This window comes from Rattus norvegicus, chromosome 15 (genome assembly GCF_021556685.1).
Source record: "Rattus norvegicus strain SHRSP/BbbUtx chromosome 15, alternate assembly SHRSP_T2T, whole genome shotgun sequence".
Taxonomy (NCBI): domain Eukaryota; kingdom Metazoa; phylum Chordata; class Mammalia; order Rodentia; family Muridae; genus Rattus; species Rattus norvegicus.
This window is the reverse complement of record NC_141548.1, coordinates 42,255,882-42,278,593: the sequence shown is the minus strand read 5'-3', so window position 1 is coordinate 42,278,593 and position 22,712 is coordinate 42,255,882. Positions and strand designations below refer to the sequence as shown.

The 22,712-nt window shown below is 43.4% G+C and overlaps 1 protein-coding gene across 2 annotated transcripts in view; it reads left to right on the top strand.

The window, feature by feature from the left end:
* Nucleotides 1-22,712, top strand: part of Msra (methionine sulfoxide reductase A) — a 319,877-nt gene that overhangs the window by 14,630 nt on the left and 282,535 nt on the right. The window contains exon 1 of one of the 2 annotated variants that reach the window (XM_087585478.1): nt 10,222-10,323. The exons of the other annotated variant lie outside the window; for it this stretch is intronic. The gene's annotated coding sequence lies outside the window, so the exon portion shown is untranslated. Of the gene's footprint in view, nt 1-10,221; nt 10,324-22,712 lie in introns of those variants that run through there. 2 annotated transcript variants of the gene reach the window in all.

Genomic DNA, 22,712 nt, shown 5'->3' with positions numbered 1-22,712 from the left:
CTGAATTGAAGATGTTTCATACTGTCAGAAGCTTGGACATAGCAGTGCAATGTATTGCCTAATTTAAAATTTAAAATACATTTTCTGAGAATTAGATGCCAGTTCTGCTCGAGTGTTTAGAAATTAAAAAGAGGGGACTTAGGACAAGGTACAGCCAGATTCTGTACCCCTGAAAGGCAGGAAGCCCACAGATATCTTGGGAGCCCCCCCAGGTACTGAGAGGAACCTTGCTGTTTTGAGAGGCTGCTCTTGACCTCTCCAGTTCCTTTTCTGCTTTCTTCTAGCATTCTAAGGCTGGTTTCCGGTTCTCTCTGCCTCAGAGGAGACTTATCAGGACTGGCCTGTTCTTGTTCTTAAGGTTGCAGCTCACTGGCCAGAAGCCTGAGCCAGGAGCTTGCTCTTGCCCCACAACCTTTGCTGCCCTCTGTTGCCCACAGCAAATGGCAACAAGCCCTCTAAGCCCAGCCAGGATCTGGCACCTGGATCCTTGCCTCACTCCCTTCTTCCATCTTCCTTTAGTTCAGGAAACAAGTCACAGCAGACACTTCTCAAGACAATGTCTCACAGGAGACAGAGTACACAGCCTGGAGGTGGACTGGCTTCGATCAGGCCCACTTGTCAACCCTGCTGCTCTGGTGAGTTATACAACCAGGGGCAGCTTGGGCAGGGTTGCCTGGCCTGAAAAGTGAGGTTAGAAGCATCTTTATGAGACTTGGGTGATAGCTGGTGTGGAAAAGCACTTGCCTCACAAATGTGAGGACCAGATTTCAGATCCCCTGGAACTCACAGAAAAGTTAGGTGTGTCAATAGCAATCTTGGAGATGTTGAGATAGGAGGTAGAAATAGGAGGAACTCACTGGCCAGCTAGTCTAACTTGCTTGGGAAAACTCTAAGCCAATGAGAGAGCCCATCTCAAATAAAGATGCCCTAGGAAGTGTGGAGTATCTAACCAAAGAAGACCTCTCAGACACAGGTTTAAGCCAATGGAAAGTCTTTGTTACCCTAGTGTTCGGGATCCCAGTGTAGCCCCTTGCCTTTCTCAGGGTGAGTTTAAGCACAAAACTACATCCTGGGTTGACATACTTCAGTTAGCAGAAACAACCAGAAGCAGAACTTTATAAGCCAAAAATCAAGGTTGTACATTTACAAACTTTTCTAGAACTATGGACTTTGATGGATCAGGTCTCTATTTTTGTTTCAGCAGGTGGTGCTATCTATGTGCCAAGTTTCATGGCCTGAAAGACACGTCCATTATGGAGTCAGTTGTACTAAGGTCTAGGGGCTTATTATAAAATGGCATCTGACTTTCACATGCATGTATACATGTACTCCCATACCAGAATCTCTCCACAAAAGCATGCAAACATAGGCATGTGTACACATCCAGCACATGGCACACACACATATTCAGTACACACACACGCACACACACAGACACAGACACACACAGACACACAGACACACAGACACACACACACACACACACACGCACACACACATCCAGCATACAAATAATATCTCTACTACGAGTTGAAGTGCTATCGGGAAGATGGAAGTACTAAAGAAGGACTTTGCAGTAGAGTATGGTGCATGGACTCTGCAGTAGAGTATGGTGCATGGACTCTGCAGTAGAGTATGGTGCATGGACTCTGCAGTAGAGTATGGTGCATGGACTCTGCAGTAGAGTATGGTGCATGGACTCTGCAGTAGAGTATGGTGCATGGACTCTGCAGCAGAGTATGGTGCATGGACTCTGCAGTAGAGTATGGTGCATGGACTCTGCAGTAGAGTATGGTGCATGGACTCTGCAGTAGAGTATGATGCATGGACTCTGCAGTAGAGTATGATGCATGGACTCTGCAGTAGAGTATGATACATGGACTCTGCAGTAGAGTATGATGCATGGACTCTGCAGTAGAGTATGATGCATGGACTCTGCAGTAGAGTATGGTACATGGACTCTGCAGTAGAGTATGGTGCATGGACTCTGCAGTAGAGTATGGTGCATGGACTCTGCAGTAGAGTATGGTGCATGGACTCTGCAGTAGAGTATGGTGCATGGACTCTGCAGCAGAGTATGGTGCATGGACTCTGCAGTAGAGTATGGTGCATGGACTCTGCAGTAGAGTATGGTGCATGGACTCTGCAGCAGAGTATGGTGCATGGACTCTGCAGCAGAGTATGGTGCATGGACTCTGCAGTAGAGTATGGTGCATGGACTCTGCAGTAGAGTATGGTGCATGGACTCTGCAGCAGAGTATGGTGCATGGACTCTGCAGTAGAGTATGGTGCATGGACTCTGCAGTAGAGTATGGTGCATGGACCCTGCAGTAGAGTATGGTGCATGGACTCTGCAGTAGAGTATGGTGCATGGACTCTGCAGTAGAGTATGGTGCATGGACTCTGCAGTAGAGTATGGTGCATGGACTCTGCAGTAGAGTATGGTGCATGGACCCTACAGTAGAGTATGATGCATGGACCCTGCAGTAGAGTATGGTGCATGGACTCTGCAGCAGAGTATGGTGCATGGACTCTGCAGTAGAGTATGGTGCATGGACCCTACAGTAGAGTATGATGCATGGACTCTGCAGTAGAGTATGATGCATGGACTCTGCAGCAGAGTATGGTGCATGGACTCTGCAGCAGAGTATGGTGCATGGACTCTGCAGTAGAGTATGGTGCATGGACTCTGCAGTAGAATATGATGCATGGACTCTGCAGTAGAGTATGGTGCATGGACTCTGCAGTAGAGTATGATGCATGGACTCTGCAGTAGAGTATGGTGCATGGACTCTGCAGCAGAGTATGGTGCATGGACTCTGCAGTAGAATATGATGCATGGACTCTGCAGTAGAGTATGGTGCATGGACTCTGCAGTAGAGTATGATGCATGGACTCTGCAGTAGAGTATGGTGCATGGACTCTGCAGTAGAGTATGATGCATGGACTCTGCAGTAGAGTATGGTGCATGGACCCTGCAGTAGAGTATGGTGCATGGACTCTGCAGTAGAGTATGGTGCATGGACCCTGCAGTAGAGTATGGTGCATGGACTCTGCAGTAGAGAACAGTGCATGGTTAATGGGAAGCAAATTTCAGTTCTTGTTGGATTCAGTGTCTGTTTTTCCCATGGACTGGGTGTGAGAGCCTTGGGTGTGAGAGCCACAATGTGTCAAGGGTGAGGCATCAGATATCACTAAAGCACAGGGAGAAGACCACCTCTTCCCAACCATCTTCAGCCCTTCTGATCCCGTCAGGATGAAGAAATCTGCCCACTGCTGGGCTGAGTTTAACCTTTTCTCCTATGCTTGCCCATCTTTCTGTAACAGAAGGCCTTGAGCATACAGATAGATAGCTTTCCATTTGGAAATGATGATGTCTTTGTTAATTAATTTGTTATTTCTGACAAATGATGTATGTTTAATATAAGCATTTTTAAAAAAATAATCCATGGTACAAAGAAGTGAGCTGAAAGAATTTTCTGTAGGTCATCGTGGTGACTATTCTTGGTTGTTAACTTGGCTACATCAGGAATTAACTATAAACCCAAGTCACTGGGCATACCTGTGAGGGTTGTTTAGTTAACTGCATCACTTGAGGTAGGAAGAAAGAGGTTTATTTCTTCCTGCTTGCTCTCGATGGCAAGTCCATCTCTTTGCTGGCATTAGAGCCTACTTCTTTGGGTTTCTGACATATACTGAATGGCAGTTGAGACATCCAGCCTTGTGGCCTGAACAACTGCTGGATTCTGTGGCTTCTGTTGGGTTTTCCTTCTTTCTGTCTGACAGCTGGAATCAAAAGGCTTCCCAGTCACAGGAAGTCATATGTAAATGGGAGGGAAGTGGCTATTGTTTGAATGTGCACAGTCCAGGTGCTCCATATCCCACACTGCATGGAGGACAGAGTTCTGTCTAAATGGGAAACTAGGATGAAAAACTCAGCGACTGCAGAGAGTTAGAGGGTATGGCGGGAAGGGAGGTGTGGGTCAGGACTGAGGAAAACCAGAGGAGCTCCCAGGATGCTGTGTTTGGAGAGAGTGAGGTGTTCTGGGAAGAGAGGACATGGGGCACGAGATATGCTGGCTCTCAGTGTCTGGTAGGCAAGAGTAGGTGCTCTATAAGGAGATGGGCCCAGTGTGGATGGGGCTTGCAGTGCTGGAGTCAGCTGGGACCAAGCTAAGAGACTGAAGTAGCAATGGGAAGGAGAGCTGCTGGGTGGATCCCTGGAGTAGATTCTAGAAGGCAAAGGCTTATCTTGTGTTTGACATATCCTCTGTGTAACAGGCCAAAAGGGAGACCAGGGCTATTAGGTGACCAGTCACAGCACCTGTAGACATTGAAGATGAATGGAACATTTTTTAAAGTGCAAGTTAGAAGCCATACACAAGACCTACTTACCATGTGCTCATGTTCAACTGTGGCTTTTAGCTGACGCCTCACATATTCATAGCCACTTGCTCTTTGTTCTGACCAGACCCATGAAGCTTTTTCCTTTGTCTACAGATTTGCCCATTGTGGACTTTACATACAACCAGAGCTGTATAATATGGGAACCTTCATTCCTTGCCTTTTTTTTTCTCAGCCTCATGTCCATGTCTTACTCATTTTGTGGAGTTTATCAGGACTTCATTCTTCTTCATTGCTGAATAATCTTTCACCATATGTTTTATCATACTGCTTGAGCTGTCCTTACCCTGTCAGATGTAAATCATGCAGCTACAAACATCCGTGCCACTTTTTTTGTACAGATGAGCTTTAAAGTTCTTCTGTAGTGTGATCTAGAGTGCCATGGCTGGCTCAAAAAAACCTTTAAAGACTTTTTTTTAAAAAGTGTGTGTGTGTGTGTGTGTGTGTGTGTGTGTGTGTGTGTGTGTACATGCATGTACATGTGCAGTGCCCATGGAAGCCTCTTTTGAGGGCATCTGAGCTCCAGAGATGGAGTTACAGGTGATTGTTTCCCTATAATCCCCAAGTGGATTCTGGAAACTGAACTCAGGTCATCTGCAAGAGCAATGAGTTTTCTCAGGCACCAAGCCATCTCAGGCCCTTATTGTAAGATCTTAAGACTGAAAAACAAAACAAAACAAAAGCCACTTCTATCCCAAACCCAGCCCATATTCTGAGCCTGATCTTTATCAGATACATGATTTGCAAACATTTTCCCGTTATTTAGGCTGCCGTTTTGCTTCCATTACAGAATTAAAAAATACTTTCCCTCCTTCCCCTCCTCCTCCTTTCCTCTTCTCTTATGTTGGCTGGTTCTTTTGTGGGGACCAGCACACTTCAGAAACCATCAAAATCCAAATTCCAAAGACATATACCCATGTTTTCCTTTAACATTCTGGGATGTATTTTGAGTGACCTGTCACATATGGCATGACATTGGAGTGTGGCTCCATTCCTTCACATGTGAAGATCTGGTTGTCCCAGATGCATGTGTGACATGACCGCTGTGTTTCCTTTTCAGCTTTTCTTTGCAGCTTGTTTAAATTCAGTTGATTCTAACTCTGTAACTACTCCTGGCTTACTCTCTGGTCCTCTATTGGTTAGGACCACTATTAGTGGCCACTATTTGTTAGGACCTTGCTCTCTGAGTTGTTAGTATTTTATTTTTATTTTATGGCAAGTGTGGTAGTTTTCCTACTTTCATTCTCAGATCGTTTGTTGTTAATGTGTAGACGTGTAGCTGATGTTTGTGAGCTGGTTTTATGTCTGAGCGTGTTCACTAGCTCTGTACATTGTTCTGTTAGGTTTTCATGCTAGACGTATGCACATATATGCACACATATACAGAGTGACTTGATATATCTATGTGTAAGGCCTGCCATCCACACAGAGGTTGTTTCCCCTGCCTCCCCTTTCTCTCTTGCCCAGTGCTTTCGTGTTGTCGGCTGTGATGATAGCCACTGCTCCACAGCCGACCTTCATCCGTTAGCCAAGTCCTCATCTTCAGCCAGTTGTGTAAATGCATTTGTTTTTTCTTTTTGAATTCACGAAGGCTGTTTTGTCAAATGCTTTTCTGTGTCCACAGAGGTGATCATGTGGCTTCTTTATTCTGTTTTTTGGTGTCAAACAGGTCTTGTGTTCCCAGGGGTACAATGACACCTGGTCAAGGTTGGCAATCTTCTGTGCATATTGCTGGATTCAGCCAGGATCTTATTAGTATTAGTTCAGAAGTTTCATTTATATTTATAAGAGATGTTGGTCTGTGGTGTTATTTTTAATTTTATTATTTCTTTTTGAAATTGACATAAAACTATACTTGTGGAGGACAAGGTGAGTTTTGAAATGTGTACGTGCTGTGCAGTGGCCTAGCCAAGCAAATTAGCATATACATCACCTCGCTTGCTTATTGTGTGTGGTAGAAATGCTGTGGGCTACCCTTTGCACTCTGCAAGTGCACAGTGCCTTGTTAAGAGCTACAGCTGCTGTGTGGAGCAGGAGGGCTCTTCAACTTCCTCTGCTGATTTTAATGGAATGGTTGTGTGTTTGGCGATCTTCCTTAATTCCCACCCTATCATCTCTCTACCGTGTCAGGCCCTGGGAACCACCGTTGTATTCTTTGCTTCCATAACCTTCAATGGAGCTACACCGAAGTGAGTGGCAGGTGTCCATCATTTTGTGCCTGTTGTTTCACTGGGTGCCCTCCAGGTTCATCCACTCTGTTATGGACACTGAGTAGTCTTCCATCTTGAGTTTGTGTCTTATTTTCTTTATCTATTTGTTGATAGCCATGTTGAGTTCATATCTTGGCTGTTGTGAACACTGTTAGAATTAACATACAAGTATAGCCATCTCTTTGACATGGTGCCACTAGATGTTTACCCAGTGATGGGGATACTGGGTCATTAATTTATCTCTCTTTAATTTTTTTAACCATGCAGCTCAGAATGGCCTCAAAGCCCCAGTCCTCCTCCCTCACCTCCCGTATGCTGGGGATGACAGGCACACTCCTCCTTCTCACTACTGGACAAGATGTAGTACTGCTTTTGTAACTGTGTGTCCTCCCGGATTACCTTTCTCCACATGCTCATCCACGTCAAGTGGAGGTCTGCCCCATGCTTATGCCTGTCCGAGTGTTCTGACTTCTGGTCCCTTCCCTTGCTTTATCCCTAATCTCTGTCGTTTCTTTTTTGAGTATATATGTGAATGTCCCCAGAAAACACATTTTGGAATGTTCTTCTCATTGTGAGGTATGAAAGGGATGTAAGTATGGGATTTAGAAGTGGAACTTGGGGGGGGGGGCAATTCAGGTTTGACAAGGCCTTCAAGCAGAAAGAAGCTTCTCTAATGAGAGGTGAGAGCTGCAGAAGTCTATAGGTATACAGATAAGTATTCAGAAGGCAGTTTGATACTATTTCTGTGTAGCAAAATAAAATTAACAACAACAATAACAATAACCACCACCACAACAACAACGACATCTTCTTTCCTAGGGCCTAGGGCATCCCTAGTCATAGGTCTAGTTTATGATTCCAGGCATGAGTTCCCTTTTGTTGATTTGATTTCTTAATCTAATAAGAGTGATTGGTTGTTGCCATGGTATTCATGCCACTATTGCAGTGCTGTGCATACTTTGCCACGCTGGTCATTTTATTTTATTACAGTTTTATTTATTACAGTTCACAGGGTTCATAGCTGGTGACACTGCTGATGACATTTCTTTCTCTGTCAGTCTGCATAGCTAGCTGACATTTCTATGTTAGTGCCAGCATGATTTCTCTGTCTTATGACCTGTGTCTTCATCGATGGAGTCTGTACCAAATTCTTATGGGCAACCAATGGTTGACCCACTTCTTTCTAGCCTCCATGTTTTCCAAGGAATCCTGTTGTTTGTATGTTTGTTTATGTTCCCCTGTAATGAGTCACTTCTCCTTGGTGGCAACAGTTTGACTGGATTTAAGGTCTGCTGAGAGCCTGTTCTTATTTTAGTATCCCTGTTTGAAAGGACAGCTAATATGTTGCCATTTACTTTAGTGCTGTAACCTAAGCTTTCAGGATGTTTCTGTGAGGATCCCTTGGTCTCTCAGCTTCATGACGTGGCAGTGTGTGGTTTGGGTTTTTTTAAACCATCATTTACAGTTTTATAGAAACTCAGAGTTTGTGTGCTCTCTCTTCATGACTTGCTCACTCAGTAGATTTGTTGAATACTGATCCAGTAGAGGTTTTGGGAAGACTTTCACTTTTCTTAGGGAGGTGACACATGGTCTTGTCTGTGCTGACACCACATCCAGGCGGTGACATAATATGAACAGATACCTGAATATGAACAGATACTTTAAGAGCCCAGAGAAAGAGTCTTTGATGACTTTCTGGCCCTTCTAAGTAGATGAGAAAATTAGACTTGAGTAGATTTAACAAGTTGGAGACCTTGAGATTATCCAAATGAGAAAGCAAGAGACCCAAGGAGGATGAGACTCTTTCTATGGCTTTTCCTAAAAATCCATCCCAGAGCTTAGGTGTTCTCAGTTTGAGGTGCTGGCACTGTCAGGCAATCAAGCAAGCTGCTTTCCTTAACCAGGTAAAAGAATGGATTTACACTGGCTATTTTGTTTCTTAAAAGGCACATGCTGCACATTTTCAAAAGCTCTGTGCTCAGTCAGTTATATCACCACAGATGTAGTAAACAAGAGATCTGAGACTCAGGCATCCACCCTGGGCATCTGCGTATGCATATATGTTACTAATCACACTCGTGCTTTTATCTTCCCCTGTCCTTGATATTTCTGTTTTGAAAATATTTCTTCCTTTCTCTTCCTTTCCAGCAAAATTTTGTATAAGTACAGTTTACATATAGTTTCCTTAAAAAATAAGAGGGACTGATCAATCAGAGCCCTGTTCTTTCTCCAGAGGACAAGGCATGACAGTTTACATTTTAATCTGCATGCCTTCTTTCCTATTTCCCATGATTCTTTGCATCAGGACAACAGAAAGCAAATGATAAAAAAAAGAAAGAAAGGAAAGAAAGAAAAAGAAAAAGGATGCCAGTATACAGTGCTCCTAAAGTTCCATCCATCTCTGCTCACAGGGGAGCTCCGCTTTTCTTCAGGTTGAGCACATGTCACATATGGACATTTCCAGAGAACAGATTCCCCATCTCCAAGCAGCGAACATGTTAGCTCGCTGCGGGGAACATGCTAGTAATGCCTGGGAAAGGTAGGGCACCAGGAAATCTGTAAGGTGATTTGGCAGCAGCCGGCGCTGTCATGCCAGGATCTGGGTACTGTCCCACAGCTTCCTGTTCTCACATGTATTAATTGATCTGCAAAGGACATCCTTTGGAGACAAGAATTTAGTCAGACTGGCATAGTCTGGACCTCTGCCAAGACTGCTCGGAAGGTTGCCATACTGGGAGGGAAGGGGGGGGGAGAGGGGGGGAGAGAGGGAGAGGATAGTGTGTGTGTGTGTGTGTGTGTGAGAGAGAGAGAGAGAGAGAGAGAGAGAGAGAGAGAGAGAGAGAGAAAGAGAGAAAGAGGATAGTGAGGGGTGGAGGGAGGGAGGCAGAGGGAGAGCTGAGGAAATTTAAAAAGGCAAGACTTGGCAGAGCTCAGTCTATCAGCCTCTTTTGTCTGTCTCCCTGCTTGAGCTTCAGAAAGAAAACCGTCCTGGGATACAGGAAAACTCACAACTTTTCGGTTTTCAAACTTAGAAAGCTTTTGAAGTCTCTTGGCTGTTTGAGAGTGTTGGTTCTTACTATGACATTTAGTCACCAGCATTCAGGCAAAAAAAAAAAAAAAAAAAAAAAAGAAAAAAGAAAAAGAAAAAAAAGAAAAGAAAAAAGAAAAAGAAAAAGGAAAAGAAAAAAAAAAGCCTGTTTCAAAAAGGCATCCTCCCCAGAGTCCATGCATTGGGGAAACAATGTGTTTGCTTTTATTTTTTGGAATGTATGATCATGACTAGGAGAGGCAGAATTACTAGAGAAGATGGCAAGAAGAGTGTCTCATTAGAGAGAACTGTAACTTTCTACAAAATAAACTTTCTCATCAATACAAACCGATTTCAAATCAAATCAGATATCCTTGAAGTTATGTTTGGAGCGTCAGCTTTTAGACATAAATATTTTTATTTTACCTGATTTCCCTCTCCCCATTTCTAGACATTGAGTTTTCAAGGAGTCTTTCTAAGATTTTTATGGCAGTCTGGCCAGGGAGTCTGAGTCAAAGTTGTTTCATCCATGTGCTTGAGAAAAACGGTCTCTTAAAGCCACAGCTTTGATTTCTGCAGCTTCATGCCATCCTAAACTACACCCCAGCAATTAGTGACAATGCGGAAGACCAGAGAGGCACGCTGAAGACACCGACTTCACTCAAAGGGCAAACAGGAACTGTGAGCTTGGTCATTTTTTTTTTTTTTGGTGGGTGTGTGTGCGTGCACGTGTGTGCGTGTGTGTCTTGCTTGAACCATTTTTGGGAGGTGGGTGGGGAGGTGGGTGGGTAGGTGTCTGTGCAGGGATGTTTGTGGTCGGTGAATTCGCGTTGTGAGGAGGAAATGAGCAAAGGTAATTTTTACGATGTTGGCAGAAATGGCTGGAGTAGTACAGAATAGAAATGTAAACCTTTTGGATAAGAAGCCATGAGCTGTATATGAAATACATGGAGGGGAAAAAAATTCATCGCTTTTGAGTTGACTAAGGTTTTATTCAACGATTCTGTACCTTGACTCTCTCAAAATGTTTTTTTTTAAGTGTGGAAACTTGGTCGATCTTCTTTTTAAATTCTACCCAGTGTTTTATTTAAATATATACTTAAAAAAAATCTAATTTCTTGTTAATTATTACTTGGTGTGAGGCCTGGTTGTGGTGGATCGTGTGAGAGTTTTGCTCTTAAACATCAGCATTATTATAGGGGAGGTTCACTGGCAGAGATAGGGTTTTGCGGACCACCGTAATTACCAGTAAGCATTCTATTTCTAAAAAGGAGTGTTGGAGCTGTGGGATTAGACGGCGTGTCCCTGCAGTCCTCACTTTCTCTTTATTTTGTGGACTGAGAGGATACTGGAAAATTGGCTGTATCCATATAACTGCCGATCATTTGGGGGCAGTCTGATAGATGTTCTGAGACCCATGCTTTCATTTTGAGTTCGTACCAATCGATTTGTAATCCTTTGATTAAAAACAAATTGTTCCTTGTTTCCTGTTAATGCACGCCTTCAACGACCGATTGTTGAGAATACTTTTCATAAAATTATAGAGCCACGTCAGCCATCCTGGAAGTGGCATTTAGTGCGCAAATTTGATTTTAAAACACGCGAAACTGAATGCAGGTGTGTGAAGTTAAAAGCTAAATAAAGTATTTTCTTCCACCTCTTTAAGGGAAAAAACCCCCACTTTTAATAAGGTGAAATCCATAGTGTTTCTGTGGGTTCCAACATGACAACCTTTGTTTTATAAGCTCCGTTATCCACCCCCTTGCTAATATTCCTAAAATGGATGCCGAGCCACGGGTAGAGTGATGGCACAGGAAAGGGACGCTTACATGACCAGTCACAGAATCCGCCACAGAACACTCGTCCACACTGAAAACCAGACAGTGCAGAGAATGAGCTCAGACCCCCTGACCACCATAGCTTCGCAGCCACCATACTCTCCTTTGCCATTATGGACTGCTAAGTGTGTAGCTTATTTGGTATAAGATTATTTTTTCCCCTTAGAGTTAAGAGAATTATTATTTGTGAATTTATTTCCAAGTTTCTTTGCAGCGAATTCAGTAAAAGGAGAAACTTGATCCAAACTATTGTATGACCAGTTACTTTCAAACAGAATACTAAAAGTAAATAAATTAAAAAAAAAAACGAAGATGTCAGAATACACTTTTTTAAAGAAATACTAAATATTTTTGGTACTGGTAAAACTGTGCTTTATATTGTGTATTGTAACTGTGTTTCAGATTTGGTAAACGTTAGTCGCTTTACCCAACGAAGTTTCTTACCGATACATTCTCTTTGGCCTACTTGCTATGTATCCTAAAACAAAAAATGTTCCCCACTACAGTGTTCACTGTTAGCTGGGCATCAAAAGCTCTCCCTCAAATAAGTTTTTCATACAACTCTGATTAAGAAATTGTATTGATTAAAGTTAAAAAAAATTCAGTTGAATATATGCTCCTTTCCTTTTGATCCTTTAGACAATTAACATATCAGTGTCCGTGTCTATTAACTCAGTTCCGTAACACAATGGCACTAATAGTTTAATTCTTCATGTATGTAAAGATTGTGGTCTGGTTTTAAACAAAGCCGTCCTCAGGCATGTATACATCCCACTTGGGTTTGTATTCTTACGGCAGAAATGGGCTAATATTTTACTGTCTCCCTGTGACTGTTCTTAGGTTCCATTTCAGTTCAGACACCTAAACATCTAAGCACGTTGTTCTGTAATCAAATGCAAACCTCTCAGAGGTGTTACATCCTGTATTTTATAATTATTCACTCATTTATTCATTTATTCAACAAATGTTTGCTGAGCACCCACTTCTGTATGCTAATATTTTACCCATGGAGTTATTCTGGGGAACTGGGAAGGAAGTCATATCGGCGAATGGGAGAGAGAATAAATTTAAAATCAAGTTCCAAAGGTATGGACAGAAAAGAGCAGTGCTTTTATGGGATTTATTTCAATAGATTGAAGGGTGTTCACTTTTATTGTGTAATGTATCTATTCTAGAACACCGTTCTAAAAAATAATAATAATGGAGGTTTGCTCTGGTCTGCCCAGCTTTGGAAGTATGGCTTTCAGCACTGTTTTGGATAACACATTTCAATGGCCAAAGTATTTTAGTGCTTTGGGTCATCCATGTATGTGTAGGGTGAACACTGCAGGGAATTAGATGGGAGGGTCCGGCCCATTGCTCACATATTAGAATTTACCTGTGTTACAACAGGTTCATCGAGCTCTCTTAAAGATGCAGCTTTGACATAGAACAAACAGTGGATGTGTATAACAATCTTCTTCTGTTTGCTTTGTTTTCCGTTGTCAATAGATAAGGACCAAGAGCCAATCTGGCCTGGCTAAGATTTGCTTCCCCTCTGCTTTATGCAGCAGTAGGAGTGGCTTGTTCCCTCCCCTGCATGGAACTCAGTGACATTATTCCACAGGGCTGTTCTCCAACATAAGTGAAGTGGAAGTGTAGGCTCTGAAGAGGAGTTAGCTATCACATGCGTTAGGTATGAGCAAGGAGGCTCCATGCTGTGGCCAATGGAATTATGAGAGGCAGAAGATCAGCTACAGGTGTAACACTCAACATCCGACAGGCCTGCTTTGGCCAGGAAAATGACACATGATTGATTCCTCTTGTGGGCTGTTGGGGGTGGAGTCGCACATAACTGAAGAGTAGGGAAGAGCCTCCTCCTACTCCCATCAGCAGAGACAGCACTGGGATGAGTATTCGCAGCCACTTAGGACATCCCAGCCAAGGGAAAGGCAGGGAGGAGTCTGGTTCTTACCTCATTTTGTACCTCCTGCTTGAAAAAGACAAAGTCAAATTGCTTGTTTTTCATCTTGATCATGTGTTGCTGGTTATGAGTTTAGAAGGGGTTGGAATTTATCTCCACATTCATCCTGATTACATTTGACTCTCCCAAGGCCACCATTGTGACTATTAAAATAAAAGCTACATGGATCCTTCCATCTGGCCACCCAATGCACTGCATTCTTCCTGCTTCAAGAGTCCCACAGCCCAGAGGCTGGTCCTGTACAGTCAGGTCTCTCCAATGATGCATCCTGACCCATGGGAGGCTCAGGCCCTCTGTAGCCCTACTGTCCCTTTTACGTATCAACACCATTCATGTCTCTCTTTCTTTTGTTTGCCCCAAGCTACTGTCTTCCATCTGAAAAGATCAAGTTGCTCTCCAGAACCAAGTGTGGTCCACTCCATCATGCACAGAGAAGTCTTCCTTTGAAGCAAATAGTCCTTTTCATCACATACACAGAGAGAGAGTGTGCTGCAGCACTTCAACTGCCCGGCTGGAGATTTTGACTCTGTCCTTTAGGCATGGGGTTCTTGTCAAGTTCTGAACACCCAGTTTTCTATCTGTGAACAGGGCTCATGATATCTCCTACAAAGGCCGTGGGAAGAAGAACCAGGGACTAACACAGGCCACTTAGCATAGTATCTAGTACATGGTGTAACTGGGTAAGGGGGACATATTGGTTTACTGTTTGAACCTAGAGTTTTTGATAATGATAAAAATATGCAATACATATAATTTATCACTTCATTTCTGTGCTAAGTACATTGACATCTAGGTGTTCCCGAGGCCAAGTTTTTCATCTTGCAAAACTAGAACTCTGTACTTGCTAATAGGGACTTTGTGTTCCCTGTGTTGTTCTGCCACCTGCTGTCGCCAGCCCATCTTCTTTACTCCCTTGTGTAAGTAGAATCATAGTGTTCTTTATTCTGCGACTGTCTCATGTGCTGTAAGGTAGCAGGTGCCAGTAGTTCTTGCCTTTTGAGGACTGAATGGTATTTCATTGGGCCTACCTTCTATTTACCTCTTGATGAATGTTCTCCATCTTTTATCTGTCGTGAATGGGTCTGTATAGACATAGATGTGCAAATGTGTCTTTGAGACCCTATTTTCAGGTTTTTTTTTAGTATTATCTCTTGGAGCAGTATTGCTGGATTCATAGGTAGTTTTATGGCATTAGAAAGTTATGAGGTTTGGAACACCAAAGGCAGAAATGATGTACCTTGAACTCGTGTCCTAGCGTAGTCAGTGGTCTGATAGAAGGTCTTGACTGAGACTCACGAAGCCTGTCTGACTTTGTGTGGGGATACATTCCTAAATGATTTTGTAGTGTTGTGTTTCTTAGGAATGTTCATCAGGGCACCAACCTGGTAAAATAGTACTTAGATTGTCCAGACTATCCTGGTCAAAGTTCATTTGTCATACCAAGTGACGGCTTAAGTATCCACTTCTATTTGGAGAACTTTTTGGAGCTAGTGCTTTGGTGTGGGTCTGTTGGCAGCAGCTTTCTTGTTGTTCTTCAGTCTGGCATTGGTAATGTCAGGATTCCTTTTTACCTTTGAAGGTCATCCTCTCTCTCTCTCTTTCTCTCTCTCTCTCTCTCTCTCTCTCTCTGTATGTGTATAGCAAATGTTCATGTTTGTATGAGTGTGTGTTTATATGACTGTGGGTTTGTATGTACATGTTTGTATGTAGAGACCAGAGGTTGACATTGGGTGTCTTCTTCAGTTGCTCATCACCTTATATTTTGAGACAGAGGCTCTTATGCTCACAGAATGATAAGGTTGACTGGCCAGAGAGCTCTAGGGAATCATCTGTTTTGGCTCCTCTCTCCCCTAGATCTGGGTTACAGATATGTCACTGTCAAGCCTTTTATATGGATGCTTGGGGTCCAAATGGAGGCCTTCATGCTTGTATAGCTATTTCTTCAGCCCCTCCTGGAGGATATCTTTGCTGGGTATAGAATTCTGGGCTGGCAGTTTCTTTCATCCCTCTTGTGTCCCTTTACACTTTGTAGGTACTTATGGGGATCTGCTCTGTTTGGGTCTTGTACTTTCAAAACCCCTATCTTGTCTTTATTTTTCAAGGAGTTTAAGATGTGTCTTATTCTACATTTGTCTGGGTTCATTCTGTTCTAGGTCCATTCATCTTCTTGAATGTGCAGGTTGCATCTTTTTCTGAATTTGGGGATTTTTCAACCATTATTTCTTCAAGTACTTCTAGGATATGAATGTCAGAGTTTTTGTTTTATTCCTACCTGATATTTGTTTAATTGTGTGTGTGTGTGTGTGTGTGTGTGTGTGTGTTTCTGTTTGTTTCCATGAGTGCAGGTGCTTACAGAGGCCAATAGAATCGACATCCCCCACCACCCCACCCAGAGTTACAGGTAATTGTAAGCCACTCAATATGGATGCTGGGAACTGAACTCAGGTGTTTTGCAAAGCAGTGTGACTCCTAACCACTGAGATATCTCCACAGGCCGCTACCCAATAGTTTGGTTCTTTTTCTCTCTTTTTCTCTTGTTTGGATCTTCAGGTTCACACATTTATTGGCTTGCCATTGAACCTATCCATTGAGTTTGAACTTGTTTCTGTCCTTCGCTTAACTCTGTTTGATGAGATATTCTATCTTTCCCATTTGTTTCTTGTGTGTTTATAATATTTAACTGTATTTCTATGCTGCTGCTTTTTAATGTGTTAGATAGCCTCAACACCAAGTCACTTGGTCATTGACATTTTTTAATTTGTATGTGTGTGTTTGTATGTGGTACCGTTAGAGGACAACTTGTGGGAGTAGTTTTCTCCTCCCACTATGTGGGTTATGTGTATGGAACTCAGCTCAGCTCATGGTAACAAGTGCCCTTACCTGCTGGTCATCTTACCAGGCTACATTCACTTTCCTTAATTAACGATCTCTAGTTTAAGTGAATTTTTTTTTTTTTTTTGGTTTTTGGTAAGACTAGAGATTTTGATTCTATCCTAGATCTTTTGGGCACCTCCTTGTGAACTTCAGCATATTCTTCAAGTGTTTGACATAAGCCATGTAGGGAGTGGACACCCCTTACCCTGTGAGGTAGGGGAGGAGGCTGTAATCCTCATCAATTTTCATGGACAACCCAGGAGGGAGGGGCCTGCGGTGAGGCATGGCCTCCCAGAGGTGATACTGTTATTTTTGTACTTGCTTTTGAACTTGATGTAATAACCTGGACAGGGCCTGGGTGGCAAAGTCCTTAAATTCAGCTCATGTTAAGTGCAATATTTTTGTTGTTGTTGACACTAACTTTTTTTATTTGTATGAGTATTTGTACTGTATGTATGTATGTGCACCATGTGTGTATCTAGTTCCTATGGAAATCAGAAGAAGGCATTGTCTCTCTTGGAGCTAGAATTACAGACTGTGAGCCACCATATAGATTCCTGGAACTGACGCCAGGTTCTCTGTAAGAACAAAAGTGCTCCTGACCACTGTGCTGTCTCTCCTTCATCAGTGCAATTTGTGTTTGGTCAGAATGTATAGTGACATAAACCCTCAAAACAGGAACTGATTCGACTCTTCTCACTTCCCTCTGATTAATGTGTGCCTACAGTCACTAGCACAACAAATAAAAGATATCAAAAGATAAAATAACAGTTTCTACTTTAATAACTTTGGAATTTCTTATAGTTATCTTAACCAGTGAGTGAGTGTGTGTGTGTGTGTGTGTGTGTGTATGTGTGTGTGTGTGTGTGTGTTTGGTATGCATTCAAGTGTGGTGGTGCATATGTGAATGGATGTGCGTGCACATGTGTGTACACGTGGGGTTGAGACCTAAAGTCAGTGTCGGCACACCCACCTGCTTTTTAAGGGGAAGGGAATGGGGAGAGAGTGGGGTAGAAAGGCAAGAGCAAGAGAGGAGCAAGAGGGCAAGAGAGCAAGAGAGGAGAGGGGTGGTAAGCAGCCCCTTTTATAGTGTCAGGCATACCTGCCTATTGCCAGGTAACTGTGGGGCTGAGCTTAGATAGAATGCTAACATATGGCAAGTGCCATCCACTCAGCTACCTCCTCAGTCTTTGGGAAATCCTACCTGGACAGGTCTTCTGTTACCCTCCTCATTAACACATAGTGAGATCTGCAATGATGTTTACTAATGGCTTATGGTTAGAGGCAGCCAGTGTATTAGAAAGGCAGGTCGGATGAGGGGCATCAGACTGGATGCTGTAAGAGCTTCACTGACAGAGAACTTTGTTTGCTAAGTCAGCTCTGCTTTCACATGTAGAACCAGATGTTACAGATGATGTACGTATCTCTGAGGCCATTGGTCTTCAGATCTCTCTGGGCATCTGTCCCTGGCAGTGCCCATACAGGATATCAGCAGTGGATCCATTTCTACCTGAGTGATCTTGAGAAAAATCCTCAAGTTCTAATGTCTGATGTTTCCTGTCTTAATACCTGTATCCAAGGCCTGGCAAGAATACTAAATTCAGTGACGTGCCTGGAAGCTTTGTAGCTGATAGGCCTAACACAGGCAGGAATGATTGTTATCTAGTGTAGCTGAGCACATCCAGATGATGGATAAAGATGACGTGCCTAATGCCTGTGCTTGTCAGCCTCGCCTGCCAGTACGCTATGGTTATATGAGTATTTTTTAAAAATGCTTAAAACATTTTTAACTCGGACAACTTTCAAACAGAGAATAAGACAGAATGAATACCCAGTTACCCGTTATCCCAGATGAACACATGGCTGTATTTATTTGCTTCAGGTATTTTAATTTTTTTAGGAAGTAAAACAATTTGAGAGGTAAACTGAAGTCTTGAAGTTGGCCAGCCTTCTCGTAGATATTTATAGTGTTTGCTGCACATACAGCCGTAAACAATGTCACTTTTCTGTTATATCCTTATACTGGCTTTAACATGGTTTTGAGCTCCTACTTTTGAGCTGGTCAGATGTTTTAGAGATGTACCTGTGTTGCCAGCATAGGTCCATTATAGTTGGTCTCTTTTTGATGGCTGGATATTTAGGTCTTTGCCTAGTGCTAAGGATGCTGTCACACTTCTCCCTGACGTGATGCCTGCACATATGAGGGCCATCTTGGGCAAGGCCTGGACTGGGGGCCTCACTGCTGCCTATGGCAGCTTTCCTAAGACCAGCTTACCAGTGGCCCCAATACCACTTGTGTGCCACGGCTGGAACATTCACTGCATCTTCACCCACACCTACTACTGTCTGATAACCTGTGGCCAATCCAGAGGCCAGAGTAGAGTTTGCTCTTACTTTGGTCTGTGTGTGGGTTTGCTTTCTATGTCAGTAATTTACATTTCCTTTCCTATCTATTACAAAGCCTTTGCATAATTTTTCTCTTGGCTGCTCTGTCCTGATAAATCTGTAGCATGCTTTAAAACTAGTCCTTCGTTATTTGAATTGACAATGCATTCTCTTAATCTTTGTTTTCTTTTTCACTTTTCTTGGTGGTAGCATTTTTTTTTTTTAGACATAGTTTCGTGTAGCTCAGGATAGCCCTGAACCAGGTCGGTCTTGAACTCCTGATCCTCTTGCCATTAATGACCAAGTTGAGGATTATAGGCCTGAACCATATACACTCTTTGTGGTGACTTTTGAAGTAGAGTATGACATATGTTTAAAATATCAAAATGGTTTCATCTTTTTGTTTTCAGAGGCAATTTTCCTCATAATACATATTCATAGTCCATGTTCTTGGATGTGGTAGAGAATGTAAAAGGGACTAACTAACTCTCATTGCTTCCAACGTACCAGGTTTGTATCCCCTTAATAGCAGGGAGAAAATTTTTTGAATTTTCCATATCGACTCAATTTATTGACATCTTGGGTAGATTCCTGCTTTCCTGGAGCCCATCACTGAGCCCAGGTCTCCTGTGAGGTTTTGTTAGCTGAGACTGTCAGAACACACTGGAGCCCACCTGCAACTCCCCAAACAGTTCACTGCCCTTAGAAGAAATGGTCTTTTGATTTGTTCGCAGCCGTTTCTGCGTAGTGAATGTTCTCTGTGCAGCCAGTGATTTTTTCCTTCCTCTCTTAGTTCTTCTAACAAAATAAATTAATTGAGGAGAGCAAACTGTTGGGGCCAGGGGGGCCCCGAGTTGTGGCTGAAGCTCCAGAGTGTCTTTTGTTGTGCAATCAAGTAGCACTTACTCACCCAGGGTGCCACCCTCCCACCCAAACAAAACCCTCTTAATCTCCCAAATCACTTTGCAAAACAAAGGACACAACTACAGACGAGAAGGGGCGGTGCGGTGGATGTGTTGCTTTGGGTGCTGCCTTCTGTGCACTTGCTGATTACTACAGAAATCTGTTTATGAACCTTTTAAAAAACTTTGGGAGAACGGACAGTTTCTTTACCATTCACCAGGGATCCTGGAGACAAGACTGTTAGCTCCAGTCATCAATAAAGTTCTCACTGGGAATTAATAACAGTGGGAGTCAGGGCTTGCCAAACCGAGCTTGCTGGGCCCGCCTCCCAGGCTGGATCTGGCAGGATTGCCCTCCCCAAGGGCCTGGGTCTCTTCCTTGGTGCTAGCTGGCCACTGGCCGTCTTGAACTTGATCCCTACTCAATTCTGTGAGTGAGCTGCAGACAGAAAGGCGGGAACTGGGAAGGGTCTTCCTTTTTCTGTACTTGCTGAATTCTTCTTCCAAGTTAGCATCTTTGTACATCTCTTCTCGGCCTTTTTCATGTTATCTAAGCTACAGATAGGAGACAGGTAGACAGGTACAAACCACCACCACCACTGCCACCACCACCAACCCACCCACCCACCCACCCCTCCAACCCAGCCCCTAAGAAAATTGCAGCTCAGAGAAGTATAGTGCCTGGTGTCTTCAGTGGCAAGGTCAGTGCCACAGACCCAGCCTTCTGCCTCTAACTCCATTGATCTTGGTATCTTTTTAATGCTTGTTCACTCTGTAAGGGGCTCAGTAGAAGAGTAATGTGCTGTGTGCATGCAGGTGCTCCTCTGTGTGTGTGTGTGTGTGTGTGTGTGTGTGTTTGTGTGTGTGTGTATTTGTAGGTGCACATGTGACTTTGTGCATGTGTGTACGGAGGCCAAAGGACCACCTTAGGTGTCTTTTCCTCAGGCTTTGGGTTGTTTTTAAGACAGTCTTTTACTGGCCTGGAACTCACCAAGTAGCTAGTCTGGCTGACCAGTGAGCCCAAAAACCCCATAGGTCCCTGTCTTCTCAGCACACAGGAGTATAAATGCCCACCGCCATACCTGTCTTTTTTGCTGTCATTTAAGCGGTTGTAGATCAAACTTAGGTCTTTATGCTGACAAGGTGTGATGGTTTGAATAGGTTTGGCTCCCACAGACTCATGTGTTTGAATGCTTGGCCCTCGGCACTATCAGTAGGTGTAGCCTTGCTGGAGTAGGTGTAGCCTTTGTTGGAGGAAGTCAGTCATTGTGGGACTGAGCTTTGAGGTCTCCTAGTGTTCAAAGTCTGCCCAGTGTGGAAGTCTAGTCTCCTGGGTGCCTGTGGCTCAAGATATAGACTCTCAGCTCCTTCTCCAGCACCATGTCTGCCAGCACGCTGCCATGCTTCCTGTCATGATGATAATGGATAGAACCTCTGAAACTAAGCCAGCCCCAATTCAATGTTGACTTTTATAAGAGTTGCCTTGGTCATGGTGTTTGTTCACAGCAGTAAGACCCTAAGTAAGATACAAGGTGAGTACTCTGTCCCAACTGAGCAATCTCCCTAACCCAAGATGCTGTTGCTGCTTCTGCTGTTTCAGCTTCTACCGCTTTCCTCCACTCTTCTTCTCTTCCTTGTCTTCTTGTCCACTCCTCCTCTTCCTCCTCCTCCTCCCCTCCTCTTCTTCACGTGCCCCCTTTAGTAGGGAACATGTATCCTTTGGTAAATCCTAGATCATCCATCCATTCATCCAGTCAGTAAGTCACAGATTTATCCTCATCATATACTTGTCCCTTGGGCTTAGGTGAAATGATGAGACAGCATACATAGCCCAACCCAACTGAGCCCTGAGTGGAGTGGAGGACAGACAAGTAGACACAGCCTGGTATGCAGCCATTGTTGTGACAGCAGAGGAAGAAGGGCCTGAGTCATGGGTCTGTACATTCCCTAGCTTGTCCCTTTCTTTAAATAAAGGAATAATAGAGACTCATAGAGTTCAGATGACATGGACTTTGAATATATCTGTATGTGTGTAAATCTATCTCTCTATTTTTATGTATATATATGTTTGTATACCTTATTTTTATAGTTCTGTACTCAATGTTTCATCTCTCTCTTATACACACACACACACACACACACACACACACACACACACACACACACACTCTGCCTTTCTGGAAGACCTGAGTTCTATTCCCAGCACCCATATCGCTCATACCTTTACCTTCATGGGGCCTTATGCATTCTCTGGCCTTCACGAGCACTTGCACTCCTGTATACAACATACATAACACACACAAGTACACATAATTAAAAACAAAATGTTTTTTAAAACGTTTAGACTTGTATAGTAAAGAGGTTCTTGGGTTGGTCTCTTGTGGCTAGTCATGTGACCCTGCAGCTGGAGCCACAGCTTCCTAAGAGTCACCTCCAAGTGCACCGCAGAGCCTGACCGCGCCGTGAGCTCAGAACACACACACACACCATCTCCCACCCGTGTTCCTGTTAATGCTTTAGAAAAACAGATCTGTGAGGATGCAGTTTCGTCGTTTCTGGAAATATATAAAGGAGGAGGAGGAAGAAGAGGAGGAGTAGAAAAAGAAAGAAAACAAAATCCCAATGTACTATTTAAATAAGGAAAAGCAAGTTTTAGTTCCACGAGTGCTCTTGCCATTTTCTTAGTTCTTATTCTCCTTCTGAGAGCTCATTACAAAAGAAGGGCAGTAGCTGTCCCTCGGCTGGACCTGGACCAGGTGGCGAGCTAGCTCCCAGATCAAGGGCACAGGAGCTGGCAGGCAGCACCTAAGTGACCTCAGGTAGTTGGGAAGCTATTCTGCTTTTTGAAAAGACCTCCAGGGAGCACCCCTAGTCTCCACTGCTTTCCCTTCCTGGTGTTTAATAACCTTTGCTGCCAGGAAGCTCTTTCATTTAACTCGGTTCTCCCTTGACACAGCCATTCCCATTTCTCTTGTTGTCCTTGGTGGGGACAGAATAGTGGGTCATTATCTTCTTGATGATACCCTTAATGTTCTTGGGGATGAGGGAGGTTTCTGAGAACCTATACTTCTGTAAGTGAGATAAATATAACCACCCCCATTCTCCCTC